The sequence below is a fragment of the Chiroxiphia lanceolata genome, chromosome 3 (genome assembly GCF_009829145.1).
Source record: "Chiroxiphia lanceolata isolate bChiLan1 chromosome 3, bChiLan1.pri, whole genome shotgun sequence".
Classification (NCBI taxonomy): Eukaryota; Metazoa; Chordata; class Aves; order Passeriformes; family Pipridae; genus Chiroxiphia; species Chiroxiphia lanceolata.
In genome coordinates, this window is record NC_045639.1 from 44,982,165 (window position 1) to 45,005,555 (window position 23,391).

At 39.5% G+C, this 23,391-nt stretch overlaps 1 protein-coding gene across 8 annotated transcripts in view; it reads left to right on the forward strand.

Moving 5' to 3' along the window:
- RPS6KA2 (ribosomal protein S6 kinase A2) overlaps positions 1-23,391 on the forward strand; it is a 284,207-nt gene that overhangs the window by 157,549 nt on the left and 103,267 nt on the right. Inside the window, exon 1 of one of the 8 annotated variants that reach the window (XM_032682399.1) lies at positions 18,473-18,491. The exons of 6 other annotated variants lie outside the window; for them this stretch is intronic. The gene's annotated coding sequence lies outside the window, so the exon portion shown is untranslated. Of the gene's footprint in view, positions 1-18,472; positions 18,492-21,386; positions 21,403-23,391 lie in introns of those variants that run through there. One more of the 8 variants, XM_032682401.1, reaches the window with a different exon arrangement.

The following is a 23,391-nucleotide window of genomic DNA, read 5'->3' on the forward strand; positions in this document are numbered from 1 at the left end:
AAGGGGAATTGAGTGTGTCGTTACCTTCAAGATATTTTAGAACGTATGAATGTTTTCTAGCCATAAGATGCATCCAGAGACGGTGGAGCTGCACCTGACAACATAGCTGTATTAGGGCTTCTCACATCACAGCAGAGTCCTACTCTCCTACAGTATAGTATTGCTACCTGGACCTAGTGTATAAAACAAATGACACTCTTGTCTTTTTCACTTCTGAAGATAAGAGGGAAGTCACAGCAGAACTGAGACAGAGTCATGTCTCTTCCTCAGCACAATGTCCCACACTTCAGATGTCCTTTAGGGATATCCAAAGGGCTGGGTTATGCCTGGAGTCTGAGCTCTGAGTGAGAAAGCGGGAATTGAGAACAGTTTTTGATCTTAAGTTGCCAGAAGGTAACAATACTTTATGCTGCCAGTTTTATGTTCCATAAAATTTACGTCCTGTAAAAATTTGTTATAAATTATTTATTGCAGAAATCAGTTATTCCAGTTATATTCTCTTCCCCTTTTTGAGAGTATTCACCTTTCTCTGCCTGATGTTTCATCATTATTCATGAGCAGCATTAATGAAGCAGGCACATAATTTGCACAAGAAATACCTGCTTATAGTGTCCGTAGTTAATTCCAGCGAGAAAGAGGCATTGAGGTAGACTGCTGAAAATGAAACCTGCTTTCTCTGCTTCTGGAAGGTGTAAACATGTTTCAATATTAAACAGAAGAACCTGATTTTGTCAGCTTGTAGCAGTAAATGAGAAACAATTAATTTACACAATAATTAGTAATCACTTGCCTTTATATGGAAATTAAAGGCTAACAGCCTTTCTCAGACATCGAATGATCTGAATCTTGATTCCAAAGACAGCTTCCATGTCCCAGCTTCAGCCAGGTTAAATTTTCTGTAGCAGGTTTGCTGCCAGACACTTGAGGGCTGAGTGACAGCTCTTTACTAGGAGCAGGGCTGCAGATCTGCATCTTCTCTTTTGCAGTGTTTTCAATCATTCTTTTGTTTATGCTTCAACATTCTGCAGTCTGTTTATTCCTGCCTGACAGCATTTGTTTGTCTGTCTGGCAGGTCACAAGTAGATGGCTGGGGTTAGTTCAGTGCATACAGTAGGCCACTTTACTGATACAATTTTAGGATTTTGAAAGGTGTTTCAGTACTTGGAGGATGGGAACCGAACTTTTTCAAATACCAATGCACACAAGTGAAACAAACCACATTAAAATCCTGTTTAATGATTCATAATTACCAGGAGACTGTGATATTAATATATAGACAGTTATATATCGTCTAAATGTGTGCAATTTGTTATAGGAACAAAACCCAAGCAAACTAGATGCCCAGTAACAAGGCTTCATCCAACCTGTCCTGGATAAATTCAGGTCATACATTTTTTAGATTGACTTCCAGAGTGATGTCTCTTGGAGTGTTTCCAAAAGATAATCAATATATATGATGTGATAAACAGCCTGGTTTTAGAATGTGCATGACCATTTTCCAGTTTCAGATCAGTCATGATAGGCAGATTATCAGCTCTCAGTGAACTCCTAAGGAAACTAAATAATTTAGCACAATCATGGGGTCGAATTCATATGATCGGGAGCCTGATTAAACACAAAGGGGTTACTCATGACATTTGGTGGGAAAAAGCAAGAAGTTATCCCGTGTTTCTCGTAGGGACCCTCTCCCTTCCTGCTCCTCTCAGCTGTGCTCTGATGAGTAGGACTGTGGAGTTTGGGCAGGATTTTGCCTAGGGACAGAAGACAAATATAAACACAGAAGAGTAACAGTCACTAGTTACATTGAATCAAGTGGAATTTTCCATCATTGTTATTGCTTATTGCACATATTGCCAGAATGAACGGCGTCTCTGACCAGGAGCCATGGTCCTCCCCTCTGGTGCTCACAGGGGGCAGAAGATGACCCTGCCCAAGGATCTTGTCAGGCACCCGCAAGACAACAGGCCAAGACAGACAGACAAAATGGCAAACAGAGGAATACAAAGAAACAAGCTGAGGAAACTGAGCAAACTGAAAAGCAAAGTGCTCAGCAGTCAGTAACCCTGATGATGGACAATTTTGATTTTCTTTCCTGTTTTTTTTCCCTGTTTTTTTTTTTAATATCACTTAAGTAAGTGTTTAATATGCTCCTTATTTTTTACTAGTGAAATGTTAATCCTGTCAGTAGATCATTCTCTATGTCAGTTCCTCCTAAGTAAATCTTGACACTTTTCCAGAACACAATGCACAGGACAGAAAAATGAAAATACTAGTCTGGATGTGGGCAAAACTTGCATACTTGACCTTGAAAGAATGAATAAGAAGATGAAAACCTCAGTAAAAGAAAAGGGCAATCTAGCATGTTTGGGTAATTTTCTCAGGAATGGGTAGGTGGTCAAGGATAGGGAAACAAATGTTTTCACCCCTCTGCATCCTACATTTTCTCATCAGTGGCTTGCTTGAATATTTCTCAACATGTTAAGGCTGTGTATGATGCTGTTGAGGCCTGCCAAAGTTGTAGAAGAGCTTGAGGACCTTTCTGTTTTGCAAGTAACGTTCTTTCAGTCTTGACAATTTTTGCAAGTCACCCAGCATTTATGACAGCGTGGAAGGAATGTTGGTAGTAAATATTAAGAACAAATTTTGGGATATTTGAGGAATTTCCCCTGGAAGGGTAGCTGCATGCTGTGGAATGTTTATACCGACATTTGTAGTTGACAAATGAGTCCAAAGATTGTAAATGGTGAAGAGACATCATACAGGTCTAAAAAGGAGAGTTCCCCTTTCTCTTAATTGATCTTCAGTGAAATTGCAGATTCAGATGTTAAAATATTCTTATACAATGGGGAATCTAATAGATTGTCTAAATTCTTTAAAATATTTCTGAAATGTTCAGTAGAAATTTTCAAAAGTGAATTTTCATTTCGTGTTAAAAATGATAATGACCAATATGAGCGATCTGCAGATATAAGACTGTGGATCTTTTTGTCAGATTCCATTCCAGAAATATTAGTTGCAGTTAGAAATTCTTATTCAATATATCTTTGAGTCTCCATGTATTATTAATAAAAAGATACTTTACAAAGTCCTAAGGGACACTTGACATTGAACCAATGATAGTGTTACGAAAGTCATAGCCACCAGTTCTAAAGTTTGATGGAGCGATCTGAAAAAAATTATAGTTTTCTAAAATGAGAAATAAACTTGCTCATACCTTTCAGCTTCTAACACTGATTGGTACTCAGTGTGTAGGTGTGATTATCAGCATAATAAAAGTCCATTTTCTCTGTAAGAAGAAAGGTACTTTGCCCTTGATGATATCACTGCTAGACATGAGTAATCTTTATTGAATTTGTGAGCAATCGTCTGAAGTAACTGCACAGAACTTTTAAAACTCAGTAGAAGTTTTTTAACTAGCCTTTTTTTTCTTTTGATCTTAAATTCAGTTCCCTGTAGAGAAAGCTAATATGTGACTGGCATTTGTCTGTTATATTTAAATATTACTTTACTGAGAATTTATCGAAATATTTAATTCTGCTAGGAATGAAGACGGATCAGTTTGATACTGATTGACCAGAAGAGAGAAAGCCACAGTATTACAACATTGTGAACATTATGCAACTACACCTGTAGTAAAATTTAGAAAGCAATATTTTTCAGATGTGTGTTATGCTTTGCTCTCTGCTTGTGTATTATTTTCTGCATACTATAGTACTCATAGGAAAAATGAAAAGTTTGATTGATTCTTCAGGAGCTTTACTGCATACAAACCAGTGCTGTGCCAGATTCCTTCTTATAACAAGGTTGCCTAGCTTTCCCCTTTTCTGAGAGGGTTCTGAACCACACATGGAGTGTGACTGAGATTTATAGATTTTCACTGAGGAACGTACCATAGGTATGCTTGGTGCTGGCCCTGGGAAAGCAATTGTAGGTGCTTCTGAAAATGGCAGTATTCCCACAGCTCTGTTTATTGATAGCTTAATTATCTGGAACTGGAGTCAGATAATTCCCTAGGTTGAGGGAGAGGGGGAATGACAGCACTTCTTCAAGGCAAACTGTAACAGGAGGGGAGATTTGTTTGCTGATATAGAAAGTGCTGTAGTACAAAAGCAACAGCCCCTGCTAAACTAGGCTGGACCACAAGCTCCCCTGTAAAGAGGGCTGTTAGCTATAAGAGTCTGCTTGTGCCAGATTGACTTATTTGAAGGGGAAAATTAAACAAGAATAAACAAAACCCAAAACAAAACAAGAGAGGTGAAAGAACTATGTTTAGAATTGGTTCCGTGAGTTTCAAGGCTTGGTGAGCTCTGAATTACTTTTTGCATAAACCTTTTTCTCAAAGCACCTCCACATCTGTGAATTTCTTTGGTATTTCCCTCCATGGCTGGAGACCTGTAGCACACAACCTGCGTGACAGTAAGTGGCACTGTTACTAAAGCTGAGCAACAGTTTATTAAAATATCAACTGAATAACTGTGGTCATTGGATTTTGTGGTGAACATAAGCAACAGAACATCCATTTGCCATCTTCTCAGTCTTCAGGATTGTTTGGAAAACACTGGGGTGTGAAATGAAGGAATGTTTTCATCTGGTTTCTGTAGTCCTTAAAAGTCAGGGATGGTGCAGGTTAATGTCCCGCTGAGGAACCAGAAGATGATTCTGGTGGTGATCAGAGAGATAGAGATTTTAACCCCTGAAGAGAGTGTTGCCATGGTCTGACTAAAACTGGATTGAAGTAATTGATTGACTTCAGGCCTTAATTCTATGACAGTGCTGAGCTTTTCTTATTGTGGTGAGCCTCTGCTGTAAGCTGGACCATGAAGGATCTGCCTCTTGAGGCTGGGCTGGAGGGGACGAGGATGGGAGGGCTGCATTTGTCCAGCACAGCCTGGGGCTCTTGTAGCAGAGCTGCTCATCTCCCACTCATCCAAGTTTGCCCTGGCAATGGGGAGGAGCTCAGGTGTTGTATCCAGCAGCACAGGTTGGTTTGGTTCAGGTTGCTGTCAAAATGCAAGTCCTGACCTTTTTTACTCTGGGCCTAATGTGAGGCATTGCATAACTTTAATTTTGTTCTTTTTGCAGTGCTCAGCCAGTGGCACTTCAGGCTGGGCGAGAGGTTGTCCTTAGCTGCCTTTACACATGGGTTTTAGGGCACTGGTTTATGTAACCCACTTAATGGGTTTTTTCCTTATATTGTTGCCAGATGTCACCCCTTGTACACATTTGCCCTTTACAGCACACTTAGCTTTCCTTGATCAGGGCTCTGCCTCTCTGCTGTGCTAGCAAAGCTTGCCTCTACCCCACAGAGGGCAAAGAGCTCTAGAAAGGAATGGTCTGCTTGATTGAAGAAAAGAGAGCACATCATAGTCCCACCATTCCCAGCAGTCATTCCACAGCTCTGACCGGTTCGTTCAGCTGGAAAAAAGGAGGTTCCAAATCTGCTCCACACTCTCATGTTCAGACTTGGGTAGAAGGGAGAGAGACTGTGCTTTCCGCAGTGGCTATTGACCCACATCAGTTCTGTGGGAAAACCCCTGTGTACAAGTTTGAATGCAATGAGTCTTGAAAAAACGTGCCACATTGTAGTCAGTGCATTTCATTTGTTTTAAATAGGTGCATTGTCACATCCGAGCTCCTGTCACAAAATTTTCCAAGAATTTGAGATGTACGGCGAGCTTTAAGATTTCCTTTTTTGAAGTCCATATAAGGCGCCTGTCTGCCTGACTCTAGGGCTGTCCTCAGCTGGTAGGTGGCTGCATATAGGGTTATACTTATTTTCCCAGGACAAGTGTTCAGTTCAGTCAATCCAGATGACTCCATGAGACCTCAGGTGTCCCCAGCAGCATGACCAGTCTGGTCTCTGGCAGGGAAAATGATTTGTTCTTATTTTTTCTAGTCTGGGAATGAATTTGTCTGTCCTGTGCTGTTCTCCATATACAGAGAGGTGCTCTGAAATTATGTCATTTGAGATAGCAACAGGCCTGGTAGATGTGTCAGCCTTACCTGTGTCTCCTCATGTTTTCTGCTATGATACCAAATTGAAATTACAGCTACCTAGCCAACATGATTTTCCATTCAGGCGTTTTTTATTTAACTGGGGAAGTTTTTTTAAGTCACCAAGTCCTAAAGTATTTAACAGTTTTCAAAAGTTACTTTAATTTTACAAACACTTTGTTATTGTTTACCTTGGCTGAACACCAGGTATTCACCGGGCCTGCGCCCAACCTCCCTCTGGAGGGAAAGGGGAGGAGAAAAGGGGGAGAAGAAGGGAAAAACTACAAAAACTGAAACTGTCAAGAAAAATGGCTTTATATGTACACAGAGAGAAAAAAAATTATAAAACTATACACACAGAGAAGAGCTAACAACAAACCACTTCTCCACAACGAACACTCTTCTCCCCCGAAGAAGCAGCCCGTCCACCACCGTGCAGCTACCCGGAAGAGAAAAAAAACCCTTATTTCCTTCCCATCTTTTATATCTGAGCTGATGTAACATAGTATGGAATATCTTACTGTTAAAATATACATCAGGTGATCTATCCTAGTTCTGTTTCCCTCTGAGAGGGTAACAAACCCATTACAATCTCCACCCCTTAATCCATACTATTTTACATCACGCTCATATCCTTTATTCACCTATATCCCGCGCTTATACAGGTCTTGTCTTCTACGGTTGTCTCATCATTGGGCACCAGCATCAGCTTAGTTCAAGTCTTCCTCAGAATTTTTGCTTGAAAACTATATAATGCTTTTTGTATATAAATTTTCAATTTTTGTCTTAGGTTGTCCTAATTTTTTAAACTTACTTTCGAAGAAACATGAACATGAATTTTAAAACATGAGGGGAAAATGAGTTTTTACAGTGTCTTTTCAAAATTGATTATGAAACCCAAGCTCAAAAACTGTTCTCAAAACATGCTTGGTTAAAAAAAGTCTAGATCTAGATTTATATATATATATAAAGTAACCTTGTAGCAAAATCCAAGATAGTTCAAAAAAGTTTCTATCTCATTTTTAATTAAATACAATATTCTTTCCAGTGAGATTCTTCAAATTAAAGATTAAAAAGGAGTTCAAGAAGTTTTAGAAGCCTAGTAGATGTCAAAAAGTGTTCTTACATTACAGTTGGTGGAGCTCTTCAAGAAAGCATGTCTGTTGCAGGAAAAGTCACTAAATGAAGACCCGAACTAAGCCGATGCTGGTGCTCAACAATGAGGCAACCACAGAAGACAAGACCTGTATAAGCGGGGGATATAGGCAACTATAGGATATGAGTGTGACATAAAATAGTATGGAATAAGGGGTGGAGACTGTAATGGGTTTGTTACCCTCTCTGAGAGGGAAACGGAACTAGGATAGATCACCTGACGTATATTTTACCAATAAGAGAGGTAATACTATGTTACATCAACTCAGAAATAAAAGACGGGAAGGGACGTCTTTATTTTAGCATTATCTAAGTAACCGGGATAAGTGGATGCCTCAGTCTCCAGTATTAAACACATGTATGCTACTGTACATGCAGGTAGTCCCAGAAGTTCATGAAGAGCTGATTATCAGTAAGAGCATAAGCTGCTACTGTCTAAATGTTCTGGTTTTTATTTCAGTCATATTGTTCATGTTCGTGGCTAGGCTTCGCGAACGAAGATTTGGGAAGGCTCTATCCACATTTTTGTTCACTCATACTAAGCAGTCTCTTATTCTACAACTGGTTAATCATTAGAAGTATGACACAATTTACATTTGGTGGCATTGCAAGCAGTGATTTCACTGTTTATTTCCTGAAATACCGCAGTTGATGTTTTTGGAGCTAGAGAATCCTATTTCACTACGGGTTCTATACTTGTAAGATTAAAATACTCTTTCTGTGCAAATACTGTCTCCCTCTAGGATTACTGTATTTGATGGTTCTGTCCCTTGGATTTGTGGAGATGGCTATTTTCAGACTGTCTGCAGGTAATGACTGTTCTCTGACTTGTTAATCTCTTCTCTTCTGATTATCTGAGCAGATGTTGCTTAACCCACAAAATGGCTAGGACCAGTAAGACCAATAAAGAATGCAAGTCAGGGGAAAAGTTTTAATGAAAATGTGGGGCAGAGACAGTTAGCTGGAGAGAGAAAGGCATAATGAAGACAGTGAAGGTAAAGAGAAATTTTTAGCTTGTATTTTTCATGTGAAAAATATTCTGGAATGGCAGACATTGGTTTTGGGTGAGTATTGGAGGTATTTTCTGGACACAGAAAGGATTGTCCACTTGTATGGTGGTCTGAGGCATGCATGCTTCTCCATGCTTCTTCTGTGACTTGTGCAAATGATGAATTCCCAAAGGATGGGTACCTGCAGCTTTCTTGGCTCTCTCAGAGGTTCTTGGGACCTCTGAAAAAAAACCAATTTGAGGTTCTTCCAGAGAGATGTGTTGGGCACACAGTTGCATCAGCAGAAGTGGGACTGGGGATCAGGCAGTGGAGTCCTCTAGCAGTTCCTCTAATGACTTGCTGTTTGATCTTTCGGGAACCAGAATATCCTATAAGTGCAGGGTAGGTAACTTCCTGCTAAGACACACTGGAGACTTATCATACCTAGTGAGCATATGCTGAATCTGATGGGACTGACCTCTCATGGTGGCATTTCAAGCTCTGCCTGCAAGGGCAGAGTCAAGGTTACATAAAGAGGAGCCGTATAGAAATGTCCCAGGCCATGCTGTGCAAAGCTGGTCTGAGCACTGGATTGCCAGCTCTGATGACAGGGGTAATCGAACCCGAGAGCTGTGTACCTAACATTTCCATACAGTTCTGTAAGTGTTAACATGCTCTAAACAGCACGGTGTTTTGAGATGGGCCATTTCATTTCCATTAACCTAAAAACAGCTTTTAGTGTACTTTGTACTTTTGAACCTGAAGTAAAGCATAAATACCCTCTGTTACAACCTCTGGAGATTTAGAAACATGAATAGTACAGACCGCTGAATTAAAATTTAGCAATTACATCAGTGTTGCCTTATGATAGGGCTGGGGAATCAGGAAATTTGGGCTTGATTTCTGGTCCTGTCAAGTTCACTTTGTGACCATAGGCAAGCAGCTTAACCTCACAGCATCTGAGGTTAATACTTACCCAACTTGCAGGGCTTTCTGAGGCTAGATTAATGTTTCTGTTGTTACTTGCAGTGGATGATGTTCATAGTGCATATCCTGTTGATAATAACAATAAAGAAAAGTGAAATGTAAATTACCTTTTTATTTTTTATAGATAAAAAATGCAGAAGTCACAGCCTGTGTTTTAACGTTTTGAAGAATGCTGCATAGTATTTGATAGAAATAATTACAGATAAGCAAGTAAATTTATGTAACAATTAATTGTTTGTTTGTTTTAGACGTGTGATTAATCCTAGATTTTTGATGACCCAGATTAGGTCAGCATTGCAGTCACTTTAGCAATGCAGGAATACAGAAACTTTCCAATGGAAAATTATAGCATTGGATTCCCCGAGGAAAGAAACATACAAAGCAGCCCTTTCTATGGCAGTCAAAAGGAAACCATTAACTTTTCATTGCTTTATAGATGCAGCTACAAATTGCAAAACTCATCTTCTTTCAGAGTGAGTGGTTTTGGGACCCTTGGCATTAGTGGTCAGTGGAGTAAATCCTGTATTTGGACTGTTGAAATGTCTTTCAGTGTCACTGGAAACTTTGAAGGGAATTTAATTTCCCTTTCACAGAGAGAGAAAGCAAAATGAAGGGACATTGCAGAACTAATGCAATGCTGGGCTGTTCCTCAGGCAATTACCTTATGCATTTATAACCAAAGGTTTTTGTTTTCACCTTCTGTAGTTAAGTAGGGTTTTTTTGGGGAAATCATTTTACACTGGATTACTGAAGGTTCTTAGTCTTTTATAAACCAGGTGAACCATGCAGTTTCTCATTTGGGTTTCAGTTGAATTAGTTTTGAATTACTGGATTTTGTAAGGCTCTATATTAATGAAATATTTTTGTGCAGATTGCAGTGTCTTCTGGCATCCTGTGCAAGGAGCTTTCAAAGCTGGATGAAAACCTAGATTTTCTTAGTCATTTTCTATATAAACTTTTGGGATTTTTTGTTGCTATTTAAGTAACCATGTGTTCAGACCTGTATCACTTTAGGAAAAGTTTCTTTAAATACCTAGGTAATTTTTAATTCAGTTAGTTTATGGTTGCTCTTTGTGTAGCATTATAGATTAGATTAGATTAGAATAGAATAGAATAGAATAGAATAGAATAGAATAGAATAGAATCAGCCAGGTTGGAAGGGACCTCCGAGATCATAAAGTCCAACCCTTGATCCACTACCGCCGTGGTTACTAGACCAACACTAGGTGCTACATCCAGTCTCATCCTAAAAACCTCCAGGGATGGAGAATCCACCACTTCCATGGGCAGCCCATTCCAATGCCTGATTACCCTCTCAGTAAAGAATTTCTTCCTAAAATCTAACCTAAACCTCTGCTGGCACAGCTTGAGACCATGCCCTCTTGTCTTACTGATAGTTGGCTGGGAGAAGAGACCAACCCTCACCTGGCTACAACCTCCTTTCAGGGAGTTGTAGAGAGTGATGAGGTCTCCCCTGAGCCTCCTCTTCTCCAGGCTGAACAACCCCAGCTCCCTCAGCCTCTCCTCATAGGACCCGTGTTCAAGTTCCTTCACCAGCCTTGTTGCTCTTCTCTGGACCTGCTCCAGGACCTCAATATCCTCCCTGAACTGAGGGGCCCAGAACTGGACACAGTACTCCAGGTGTGGCCTCACCAGTGCTGAGTCCAGGGGAACAATCACTTCCCTGGAAGTGATTATAGTCTGGAACTGAGGTCTTTCACACTGAGGAGTGCTAAAATGTAAATGGATACAGTAGTGGAGCTCGTCTGGCTGGGATGCTGTATCAGAAACATTGAGAATTTTCCCCTGCAGATGTTCACATCAGGGGTACATGGTCCAGGTGCCACCTTCTGAATACCAAAAGAGTTGGTGGCATTTATCTTTTGACTTGCATTCTGAAGGAAGATAAGCTGGTGAAATCCTGCTGATTTTCCTTCTCCCTTTTATAATGAGATGAAATAACACCTCATTATATGTTATATTATTCTTTATAATGAGGTGAAATAACCTGGTTGTTGTCTAGACTGATGCAGTTAAGCAGCAAGTAAATAAAGGCCTAAGTCTTCAAACTTTTATGCCTTCATCAGTATAGTGGAGTCCAGTATAGTGGAGTCATACTGTTTGAAATCCACAATCAGGATCTAATAATTTATTCTTTTATCAAATAATTCTTAAAGACCATGTGATGAATCTTCTCTTCATCCTTGACTTTTCTTCATGCAGTAATGGTATTTATGTGTTTTGATGCTGCTCTAAAGTCTGTAGTAAGTTCTTTGATAGTCTAGCCAGTATTTTGTTAACAGGATGTTTCCATCTTCTTTTACTGCTTCAAACTTACTAATAACAAATTTAGAAACTCTCACTGTTTATAAAGGAGATGACAGTGTTAGTTGATTAGAAGGGACATAATTTGTTGCCCCACTTACCTTATTTTGTTTAGCTGCAACAGATATTGATGCCCAATTCACTCTTTATATGAGTAAATTTGGCATATATGTATGACGGTTCTTCCTCTTGTACCACCATTAGCAGGCTCTAACTAACTGGCATTCTGCCATCAGGGGAAACAAGAGTTGTTTTCCCTCAGTGTGCATCTTGTGTTCACCATCTGTATCCTCTGTTTTTAGGGCCTGATCCTGTAAAACTGAGAGCAATTTCTTCTCAAACATCTACATATGTTGCTAGTGATGGAGCAAAAAGCATAAATCAGAACTATGCCTATTAATAAAGGGAGGGGTTTTTAAGATCTGGGCCCTATACTTGTAGGGAGGATTATGAATATCTGTTATAAATCTTGTAATGATCACCATTTATTAATAGTATTCATTGTCTTTACAGCCATGTGTACATACTGTGGGCCCTTTAAAAACATCACAGAAGAATGCAATACCAGATAGAATAAAACAAAAAAAGGGCAGTTGAAGGGTAGTAGGATAAAAGCTAGTTACACATTAAGTGGCATCTATTCTGGCATTTCTCTGTCCTTTCAAGGGAAGGATTCTCCAGATATCTAACCTGAATTTTTGATACTGTGATTAAGTTTATTACTTCTGACTTTATCCATAATATAATTTAGATTTGGTGCATGTCTCCAGTCTTCCATAGTTGGAGAAATAATGCAGGTAGACATTATAAAAGGCTTGATTTGGGGCTTGCAGTTTTCATGCACAGATTAGGAGGTGGGGAACAGCCCCTGTTTAGACCAGTAGGGTTTTCCTCAAATCCCAGAGTGGGCTGGGAAGGGGTTGTGAGACCAAGTCTGAGAGCTCCTCTGGTGTCTGTCTGCAGTGTTCATATGGGTTACAAACCTGTTTCTTGCCTTTGCCCAGAATTTCTGTGGTAATTATAATAGCCAAGGTGTTACCCTGCAGTGTTGAACGGTTGTGTGGCTGCGATGAGCTGGGAGTTTGTCAGCTTCATTTAGGATGACTCTTTGCCACCCAAATCCTTCCATCCATCGTCTCTTTGAGGCCGCACTGCTGGAATGTGCCCCGTGTGTTTTGCCTTATGTCTCTTCCAGAGCTGACCACAATTACAACACAGCCCTACTCCTTTCATTAATGCCATTTCTCCAGGGTGTTATACGCTGTGGGAACAGCCACCTTACTTGCTGTGGCTTACTTTCAAGTCAGGATTTAAAAGGCTGGTTACAACTTCCCAACAGCAGAGCAGCTGGAGGCCTTTTTGAGGCAATGCCTCTCCGAGGTCGAGGAGCTGATGATGGAATGAGGAGTGGCAGCTCTGCTGACCTCCCCATCATGGCCTTCACAATGCTGATGAGGACCCCGGGAATGTGCAGCTGCATCCCACCCTGGCTCCTGCCCAGCCCAGCCCTGCTGCTACTCTCAGCACTCTCCCAGACTCAGCTTGCCATCCAAATATTTGTGATGGGATGACTGGAAGGCAAGGCAGGAGGTTTTCAGGTAGGATGGGGAGTAACTTGATTTGCTTGTTTTTTGGTGAAGAAAATACTGCAAGGGATTATTGTGCCTTTTGTTGGTGACTTCTGAGGGAGAGATATTCAGTAGCTAGCTTGGCTGATAGGCACTGATAATATGTGATCAACTTCTTAGGTCTTTGGATGAACTTCTGTAAAAAAATTTTTTTTTTTCTGATTTTGCTCCAGATAAACCCCAGCATATACATGTAAAAATATATTTTTTTTTCCTTGTTAATAATTGGAAATAATGTTGTGCATTTCCTATAATAGTTATCGTATTTGGTATATGTCACACTGGGCTAACTTGCAGCCTTGGCACAAAAGATTAGTTCTATTTTCAGTACCCTTAACTGCAAGAAAAATGGCTTAGATTGTTGTTCCACTCTCTGTACTTTGAGGAATCTTAGTTATAATTGCACCTAATCAACCTTCAGTGCCCTTAAAACATACAGCTTGTTGGCATAGAAGTAGTTACAGAAATGAAAGCTGATGTGGATTTTTTACTTCTCTTTACTCTTACCTCCAAATGAAGGCTATTTACACAGCAGTGTTATATGTCACCCAGCTTTACTCACTATTCCATATAACTGGAAGTTAAGATATAGTTCCCGTGCAGAGACGTAGTTCTTATTTTACTTCACTTTTCAGGTGGATCCAGTAACATAGTTTAATGCAAACTCATGGATGATATCCGTGTTAATCTTCACAAACATAAGGAGTTCTATGAAGACAAAAAATTTTGATATTGCCCTATACAAAAAGCTTCGGTTATAACTTCTGGAGAAAATTCAAGGGTAGCAGATGTCAATTTACTCAGCCTTTGTGGGTAAAGAAACATTTTGAACATTGAAAACAAATTAGAAAAAACAGTCCAAAAATAATTTTTTTGAGAAAACTGAGCTTTTAACAAAGCAAACTGGAACTCTGGCATAGCAGAACCCTGCTATGTAGTTAGCAATGAAAAATAACAGTTTTAAATGTAAATAAATTTAAGAATACAAAAAAAGCAAAATTTATGGCAAATTCATAATCAGCTTTTCATTGTGTTTTACATTAAAGATTTTTTTCTTTGCAGTATTGGCTTAAATTACAGAAACTTTACCTCCCATGGTGCCTTGGAAGCACTGTGGCGTTGCTCATTGTTTATGACAGGGCAAATGGGGAAACAAATGAGTGCTGGACCTGTGCATTTGATTAAACACTTCTTTAAAGTAACACTTAAAAAAAGCTGTGGTTTCAGCTTTCCTCTTTGGCTTTCACTGGTCATCTTCTGGTTGTTGTGTTGTCTATTTTTCGATTGTCCAAAATATTAATTTTAACTTCTTGTTGTTACTGATTGATTGAATTACTTCACTTACTATTCAGTTGTCTTTATGCTGTTATTTTTAAAATATCACTGTATTTACAAGTGAGGCAGATATGCTTGGTTGGCTAGGGTTATAAAGTAAGACCCTCTATAAAGGCTATAATCTACTGTGGACATAATGCCCTGGGACTCCTTGGGAAGCACAATTAAATGCCTTATCTGTAAAGAAACAGGAGTATCTGTTGCTTGGTGTCTGTGTTTCATACGTGATTGCTGAATTCAAGTGAGTTTCCAATTTTTTATGTGGCAGAAAAATTATTGGTGATTATAATGTTGCATCAGATTCTTCTTCAGAATTTTGTCTTCCAGCTGCATTAAGGATTTCACTGGCTTTGCAGCCCAATGGAGCCAGCTGGTGGTTTTGACTATCAGTGTGATAGCATCCACCATATAGGGCATCAAAAAGCATTTTTCTTTTATTAGCTTGATATTAAAAATATTTTATTATGCATGAGTGGAATTTGGCATTGTATTCTGCTGTTCATTTTTATTTGTTCAGGTTACTAACTGAAGCTATATCTGAAATGAATGTTAAAGTAGAATAGGAAGAACTCATTTAATCTGTGGCCATTCACTTTTCTCTGGATGGGAGGTTAGTCTCTTCTAGGAGCCCCAGAGAGCTTTGTGGCTGCTCTGAGTGTAGGAACAATCTCACACAGTTTACTGTATAGTAACCTTAAACTACTCCAGCTCATTGAGAATAACCTTATGAGAGAGGCTGGGATGTTGCACTATAAAGATCTGTGCTCTGGTCTTTTTGTAAGTACAGTTCTGTAATGACTTATGTCCATTCAGTAAGAAAGTAGATACAAGTTTGTCTTCTCTCTCCATCTTGTCCATTTACAGTGTCTAGCAAACTGTTCTTCAGTAAACCCATTTGGATCATCTTTTCTTTAAAAAAGAAACCAACACAACCTCTACCTGTTAAGATGCCATGTGGATTTGTTATAATCGTTTTCAGCCAGAACAGGAAAATGTTGAAATAGCCACAGGTCAATGAAAATTACTGGTAGGAACTTTGTAATCTCAGTTTGACCTTTTACCTTTTTGTGTATATGTTAAACAAATATTTGTAGAATGGAGGCTAGAGCAGTGAATTTGCTCTAAAACTGCTATACTCAATACTTAAAAATCTTGGAGGCTTCTGCACAGAAATGGATTAAACAAAAAGAATTCCTTTCAAGTGACTTCCTTAATCATCATGTACCGTTATTTTCAATAGAGTTTTTGTGAATAAGGTGGTTGAAGATGAGAACCAAGAGCACTTGATGTAAATCTCCCTTTACATAGTTGAGGCAGAGTAAAAAGGCTGCAGGGCCATGTCTTGCAGTTTGCAGGAACGTGGTGGTGAGTGCTGCAGTTGGGCTCAGTTTTAAGTTGTCTTGGAAGTTTTTTGTAAGGTGATCTAAGGGCCAAATACTTCCAGGATTGTGCTAACGAGTGAAATGTATTTTGAATTAAGAGGCTGAAGAAACTGGTGTTGTCTCATACCTGTTAAAGCTTCCCCCAGTGTGAAAGTTTAGCAAGCTGTCTGACACAGCGTTGTGGTTTTGCTCTTCCAGTTTCACGTCCAAGAGCCCTGATTTCCCTGATTTGTAGTAGCAGATCGTGGCAGTAGCCAGGCAGGGTAAGAATGTCCCTGCAGAAGGTTGTTGCAATAGTTGGTACAGAAAACCGAACCTGAGGGAGCACCTCACATTGTCTGTTGGAGACTTTAGAAAATCCATAGTGAAAAAAGGTAGGTCAGTCAAGGGCTGGCCTGCAAATATCCAGTATAATGCAGTGTATATCTTTTGAAATGTATGTATGCTTCATCTGATGCTAAAGGAATCATTGAGGTATGAGGGAAGGGAGAACTAATCTGTATCTGAGCTAATCAGCATAGACTTGACAGTCAGCAGAAAGGGGCAGACTTACTAAGTCCTGTTTTAGAGGCCTGCTGTTGTCTGAAACAAAGCAAAGCCTAAAAGCAACCATTTCTCTGTCAGCCGGACACAAATCTAGACAGACACCTCAGAGAGTCTCATATGTTTGGATGAATCCTACTCTGGAAATCCTTCTGGACTTCAGTAGACTGTGGATCAGCTTTGACTGCACTTCTGATTTTCGCAGCTGTGAAGATGTGATAAGCTCATCAAGATCCCGGTCAGCTGAGAACAAACTAACTTACCCCACATGCACTTTTATTATACAAAAACACATTATCCATTGTAAATCTCTGCAAAAGGGATTGGTACAGTAGTTTGACGTCATTGAAATAAAGGAGTCTTCAAACAGTGTTGCAAAGGAGTTTCTTTGCGTCCAGATGGATTTTCTGTGTTTTGTTTATTCTCATTCTTAAAAGATACATATTTTCAGTCAGTGTGTATAAATAATATATGCTTCTGTTTAGTACAGTGATTGTAAACAATTATTCCCTTCATAGAAAAGAGAATGTGTGATAATGAGTTAGCAGCTTGTTCCTTGGAGATTGGCTTGTGAATCTTTGAGGGACATGAACCAGAGGCTTCTTAGTAGTTTACAAAACCACAAAATGTAATGGGCCTTTTCCTGGGCCAGGTTTCCAGTAGACTGCTGTAAATCTATTTTAAACAGGTACTAGTGTGTGGTAACAGTCCTTAGGCACTGAAATATGTACATCTGCAAATGACCTAAGCCATAGCCATGGATGTAATAAAAGTGTACAGCTGAAGAGATAAGTATGCAGTTTTAGTATCCCTTTTTAAATATTTGTCCATGAAACTGGAGCCCAGCATGGGATTGTCAGGTACTTTGTGTAACTTTTTTTATCTGCGTGGTTTTGTATAACTTTAAAAATTGAAGCTGGAGTCTACATAAATAAGCAGAGCTTGGATTTACAACATTCATATGTGTTTTGGTAGCCCAGCTGAGTTACTGAAGAAGACTGTATGCCCAAGGCTATTAACCATTTATGCAGCAAAGCCTGGTCCCCATTGTGCTCTCACCCTTTCTTTTGGGAGCAGTTCTAAGTGCGCCAGGGTTGCTTACCAGCTTTCCTATCAGATCACTCCAGTACATACATGCATGCCTGCACTCTTTCCTCATCCCAGGAAGATAGCTAGGTATTTAAATCAGATTAAGCCACTGTGTAAAAGGGACAAATGTTACATTTCAAGTTGTTTAATATTGCAGTTCTTCTCTCAGTTTGCTTCTCTGTTGGCATAGGCACAAGACCAGTTGCCCTTGTCTGGTGCCCTTTTTGATACTCCTTTTCTCTCTGCCCTCCACCTCTTATTCCTCTGTCCACGTTGTTTCTAAATCTTGTCATATCATCTCTGTAGAATTGCTCTTTTGCCATCTTTTCTCTGCCTCATTCAGCTGCACCAGCCTCTCCTTCAATGCCTTCACTGATGCTCTGTGCTGTGAACAGTAGCATTTAAACTAATTTGTATTTGCCTTGATTCCATAATGACCTCACATTAGTCCCTTTCCCTATTAATACTCTGCCTGTAAAATGCCATTGAGATAATGAACCTCATTACAACATGTTTTTCCCTGAAATTATAGCAGCAAGACTCCACTTTGTGACGTACAATCTGGTTGAACCCTTAGCTGATGCTTGATTTAATTAATGGGAGGACACAAAATGTGCAAGCAGGCCAGTATTCCTCTCACAGGCAAAATGATAATTACCAAACCCTAAGAGTGATTTGTAAACAGCAGATGGGTATTTTTCCTAAACTGACTAATCTGGTAATGTGATTATCTCTTATTACAGCCTTTTGTCCACTCTGCCTCACATTTTGAGATGAAACCTGATATTTTTTCTTTAATATTCATATTAAAGATGGTACAGTTCTTTTAAATCAACATGCAAATGCTCCAGGATTTGTATTTTCTACTTACTGTGCTGTGGTGCTGTTTTATTTGGATCAAGAAACGGTGAGGAAATGGTTGCAAATATGTTTTGCTTAAGCAGTTTATCTTCTTAGTGCAGCTGGAGTTTTTATTTCACACTCGAACTAGTAAAACATCAGAAACCTTTTTTTCTAGTTTGTGAAGCAGCTGAGTACAGCAATAAGGAAACTGGAGTAATTTAGTAAGTATTTATAATTCTTTAATAGTATCCTGAACAGATAGTCCTTCCTCCTTTTTGAAGCCTAATATCATAGTATCTGAGCATTTCATAGTCTTTTCAGTGCTCTTATACTCCACTAACTCCATGAAAAAGGAAGATGACCTTACCTGCATTTTAAAGATGGAAAGCTGGGACAGGGGGATGTGGGGCCTACCTGTATCCTGTCATGGAAATGCATGAATGATGGGTTGCCATCACATTAGGACTGTCACACTAGGGCTTCCCTGTGAATGCTGATGTGCTACAGCAGGTGCCAGGGGCAGCTCTGGTGAGTGGTCTGCAGTGGTGGTGGGCATCACTGGGAGGGTCTCTGGTGGGAGTCACCCAAGCCACTCACAGAGAGTTTGTGAGTGGTTCAGAACGGAGTGCACAGGGAATGATACTGACCTGGGAATCAAACTTGAACTGTAGTGGAGAGTAACATATGAAAGCCTGAATAAATTAATTTTTTTTCAAAGCAGTCATGCATACTGTCCCCTACTATTGCATGTTGTTTTCATAACCCTTTTTAGCGGTGACATAGCATCACCATAAAGAAACAAGAATACTTACCCTTCTAGGAGTAATAATTTCCTCTAGGCACTGGCTCCAGACAGGCTGGGAGTTAGTTCCTTGGTGAATGAGAAGCAAGTGTTCCTCTTTTGCCTGTTCACCAGCAGAAAGGATCAGTAATGGACCTTACAGCTCTTCTGAGTTGTAAAGGCCAATGGCACACCTGTAAGCCATACCAAGTAGGATGTTGATGAAAATGTTCCTGCTCCCGTTTATTGTAGCTTAGAGCAATATAGCTGAGTTCTTTGTCCTTTAATGGTATGACTCATTTTGAGACTGTTTCTGTTAAAGTTCACAAGTGTGTTTGAGTATTTGTAGAGTGCTGCTATGTGAGTAAGGCTGGCCAACTGTTTGTATTTTTTTTGTGACCAGACAGTTCTGCTTTTGTTCTGCTTTTTTTAACCCCTTGCTTTAATAGTTTTTTATGTACTCTTTCTACTCACCACCCCTCATAAACTATTGCAGTTTGCACCAGAATTAACAAAAACTTTAGCGTTACTCTGACTAGTGGTTTGAGTCCAGGGTTGCAAGTTCAATCAAGAATTGGTGTGTGCCTGTATTTCATGTATATCTGCACTTGTAATAGGAAGATTGTTCTTCTTATGCATCTTCATAGTCATTGCGTTGTATATATTTGTCCTAGTCAGGAACTGAGTCTGTAAAGACACTATAGTCATCAGATAAAGAGCACCAATCTTCAAGACCAAAATGCTTCAATCTGAGCTAAAGGAGACTTCAGTTGTAGGCCACCTGATATCATGTATTACTGGATACATTTCAGACGATTTGTCTGTTCATTACTGCAGTATGAGATAATTTCATATTTTTTCTGTGTTAATTCTCACAGTATTCCCACAAGATAGTTAAAAGCAAATAAGAATAGTTCAGGTTGGGGGCAAAGTAGAAAAATGCCTAATTTACCAGAGCTGGAAAATTCTGGTAAGTGGATTACTCCCAACACCTTGGAGTATTTTTTTAATCATGTAGATGTTTCAAGGATAAAAGTTCTTTTGAAAAAAAAAAAGAAATTTCAATAGAAGTTTTGTTAAGGTTCCCATGGCATTTATCAGTGAACATCCCTTTTGTAATGCCATTAAAAATCTGTCCACAATACTACTCTATTTAAGTATTTTTCAAAATTACACAGTAAACATGAATTCATCTCAGCAAGTTATCTTAGGCTTTCTGCATAGTCAGAAGAGGAAAAATGTGCACTTTTCAGGATGTGATTTCATCTGATCTCTTTTGATCATTAAGTCCCTGCTTCTCTCTATTGACTGCCAAGTAAACCTAGACAATTATTTAAAATGTTGTCTCCTGCACTATAAATACTTGCATTTATTTAGCTGAATCCAACACTAAGTGACTCATCAAAGACACACAGGAAGCCTAGTAGCACAAGACTGCACCCAAATCTCCCAGATACTCAAACCTCCACCTCATGGACTTCACCAGTCTATCCAGTAGATTGTATTCACTGCCTTTGCTCTCTGTGATTCATCTCTTCCCATTTAGCTTGTTTGACTCTGCTGAACCTCAACTGTAGAACCGTGCATTAGGGAGAAGAAACTAAAAATGTGGGATAAAAAATTGGAGCTGGAGGGAAATACTAAAGAGAGTTTAATAGTTATTCTCTCTATAGAAAAGTCTACTGAATTTAGCAGTGGCTGAGAGTGGGTTGTACTCCACAGAAATTGCTCTAAGGTTTTTGTTTTCCAGCAAGTTTTGACCTACTTTTGGAATTCCATATGCAAGATAACACATTCTAATCACATTTGTGAAAGATCGGGGAAGGAAATCCCAATCTCTTAAAGTTGTTGTGTATTATTTAACTCCATATGACCTTTTGAGAAGGTAGGTGACCTTATGCTTGAAAGACAAATACTGACCTGGCACAATGTCCAAGAGATTCACCGTGAGTTCCACATGCTTCTTTAAGGCAACAGTAAGTCCAATTCACTGCTGTTAAAGCAAATGTTTATTTGCCAGTAGAGAACAAAGCAACCAGACCCATTTAGGGTATTATTTCTCAGTTTACATCTTTCCAGACCACAATAGAGGCCAGAACTTGGAATACAAACCATTTAAAATGAAAGATTTCTTTCTCAACTTTTACTCCAGCTGCTGGAGACTGACTTGGGAAGAGGCTAATGAAAATGCTCCTATACATTTTCTTTTTAATGTGGATACTTGTCCTCAAAGAACTGAATACAGGCCAGCAGTTCCGCTCCCTGCCTTAGGCAGCATTTGAATAGCCTATTATGTCTTGACACAAATTACTCTCCAATGGGTTGAGCCAGATTAGAACCTGTAAACAGAGGTGGAAACCTGGCCTCATCTTTATCAGACATATCCTGTCCTAACTATTCCCATATCAGATTTTAAACATGCTTAATGAACTGTATTATTTTGGAATGTTGTGTTGCCTGTGATACTTGGAAGTTAAATAGTTGTGATTTGGGTTTATGTTAGGTGGTAACCTGCCAAGTGGCAAGACTGGTAACAAAATAAAGTCTGTATCTTGAGCATATGCTATAGACAAATAACGATTCTCTCAAACAACAATAACATAAATTCAGAGTTATCATTATTTCTTATTTACTCTTGCCGCATTTCCATTCATTTCTTTGTTGATCTCAACCCTTACAGCACGCAAGCCTGACTGCAAAACTTGCACATCAAAAGTGCACATATTTTTATTAAAAAATGAAGCTAACCCATTATGACCATACCCATATCCCAGTCTCAATCCTCAGCAGCTGAAGAGATGGCCAGGCAAGGAGGAAAATCTTGTATTAGCATCATGGCTTTTGCCCCTGTCATACGGTAGCATAAATTTTCCATTGGTAGAAGTAGCTGATTCTGGAATAACCACCTCTCCAGATGAAGTCTTGGTGAGGAAAGTTTTTTGTGTGTGGCTGAAATATATTGGGCACAGTTAATGTGGTCTCTGACTTTGATGACCTTGGCACTGCTTATTCAGAAACCTCTTGGGGAGTAGCCAGACAAGACTCCAAAAGGGATTAAACCTGTCCATTTTCTAGGAGGTATTCTTTCCATAATGTTTGCTGAGAGGCTGTGAAACAGGTAAGATAAGAGACTACAGCTAAAGCGAAAAGAGTTGCTCTCTGGGAAGGTCTGTCCTTTTGAATGACTTTTTGCACTTCACTCCCAGGTCCGTAGCCCTACACTTTCTGATCCTACTCCAGTATGTGACAGTGAGTTGGGAAGCATTGTTGCAGTTAGAAGAGTTTTCCGTGATTGCTCTCCCTCAGCCACCGGGCATTAGGGCCTCTTTCTTCAAGAGAGGCCTGTGCTATCCACAGTCACAAGACAAGAACAGAAGCTCTCTTCTTTGTCCCAAAGGAGAGCAGATCAAAATGGCCTTTTCATTCAAATACTGGGTTACTTTAATCTCCAAAACTTCTGCCAGCTTGGGGGAAGCCTCTAAGTGAGTAATACAGTATAGAATCGGACCCTGAAGAGGTCTTACTTGTAGTAGCATAGAGAAGCACTCTCCATTCCTCTTTTATCCTTCTGGTTCATTGCCCTCCCTCCTCTAGTCTGTCCTGCTTGACCATGTGCTTTCTTCAAACTGCCAAGAACATCCATCTCACTTTTGTCACAGGATGATCGATGCTTTTTGTGCAAACATAAATATTTAGAGAAGTTTACGAAAGATTAAGCTTCATCAAGTCAAGCATTTCAGCTAATGCAATGTCGGGACAAGTCAGCAGGGAGTAAGAGCCTGGGCTGCTGTGCACAGCTGTTGCAAGATCAAACTATGGAACATTCATTTTTGACTCCACCAACTTCACTGATCAAAACCATTTTCAAAGTTGGCTGCTACTTTTTTCCAGAGTGAAATCCTTCCCATCAAAACAGCTTCTTCAGTATGCAGGCTTTGTCTGTGTTGTGAATCTCTTGCCTCAGTTTTATTGTTGTTATGCAAATTCCTGATGCGGATATGCTGCACTTGCTGGAACAGTGAAAAAAAAGTCCATGTTAGAGAAGTTCTTAAGATGCAACTCAGAGCAAAAACAGTTGAGAGATCTGTGATTTGATAGTTTGGGTTTCACTCTGATCATCAATATCTGAGAAAAATTATGCCATATTCCCTATTAATGTAATACAGGGAGACTTCAAAAGATGTAAGTGAGAAAATCCTGTATAAGTAAGAATATTAATCAAGAATATAAGAGCATTTGGTTTGTGGGGGTTTTTTTTCCTAGTAAGGTAATACAAACAGAAGTTATTCCAGAATTTATGCAGCAAAGTAAGTAATGAGATATAGGAACACATGCAAGGC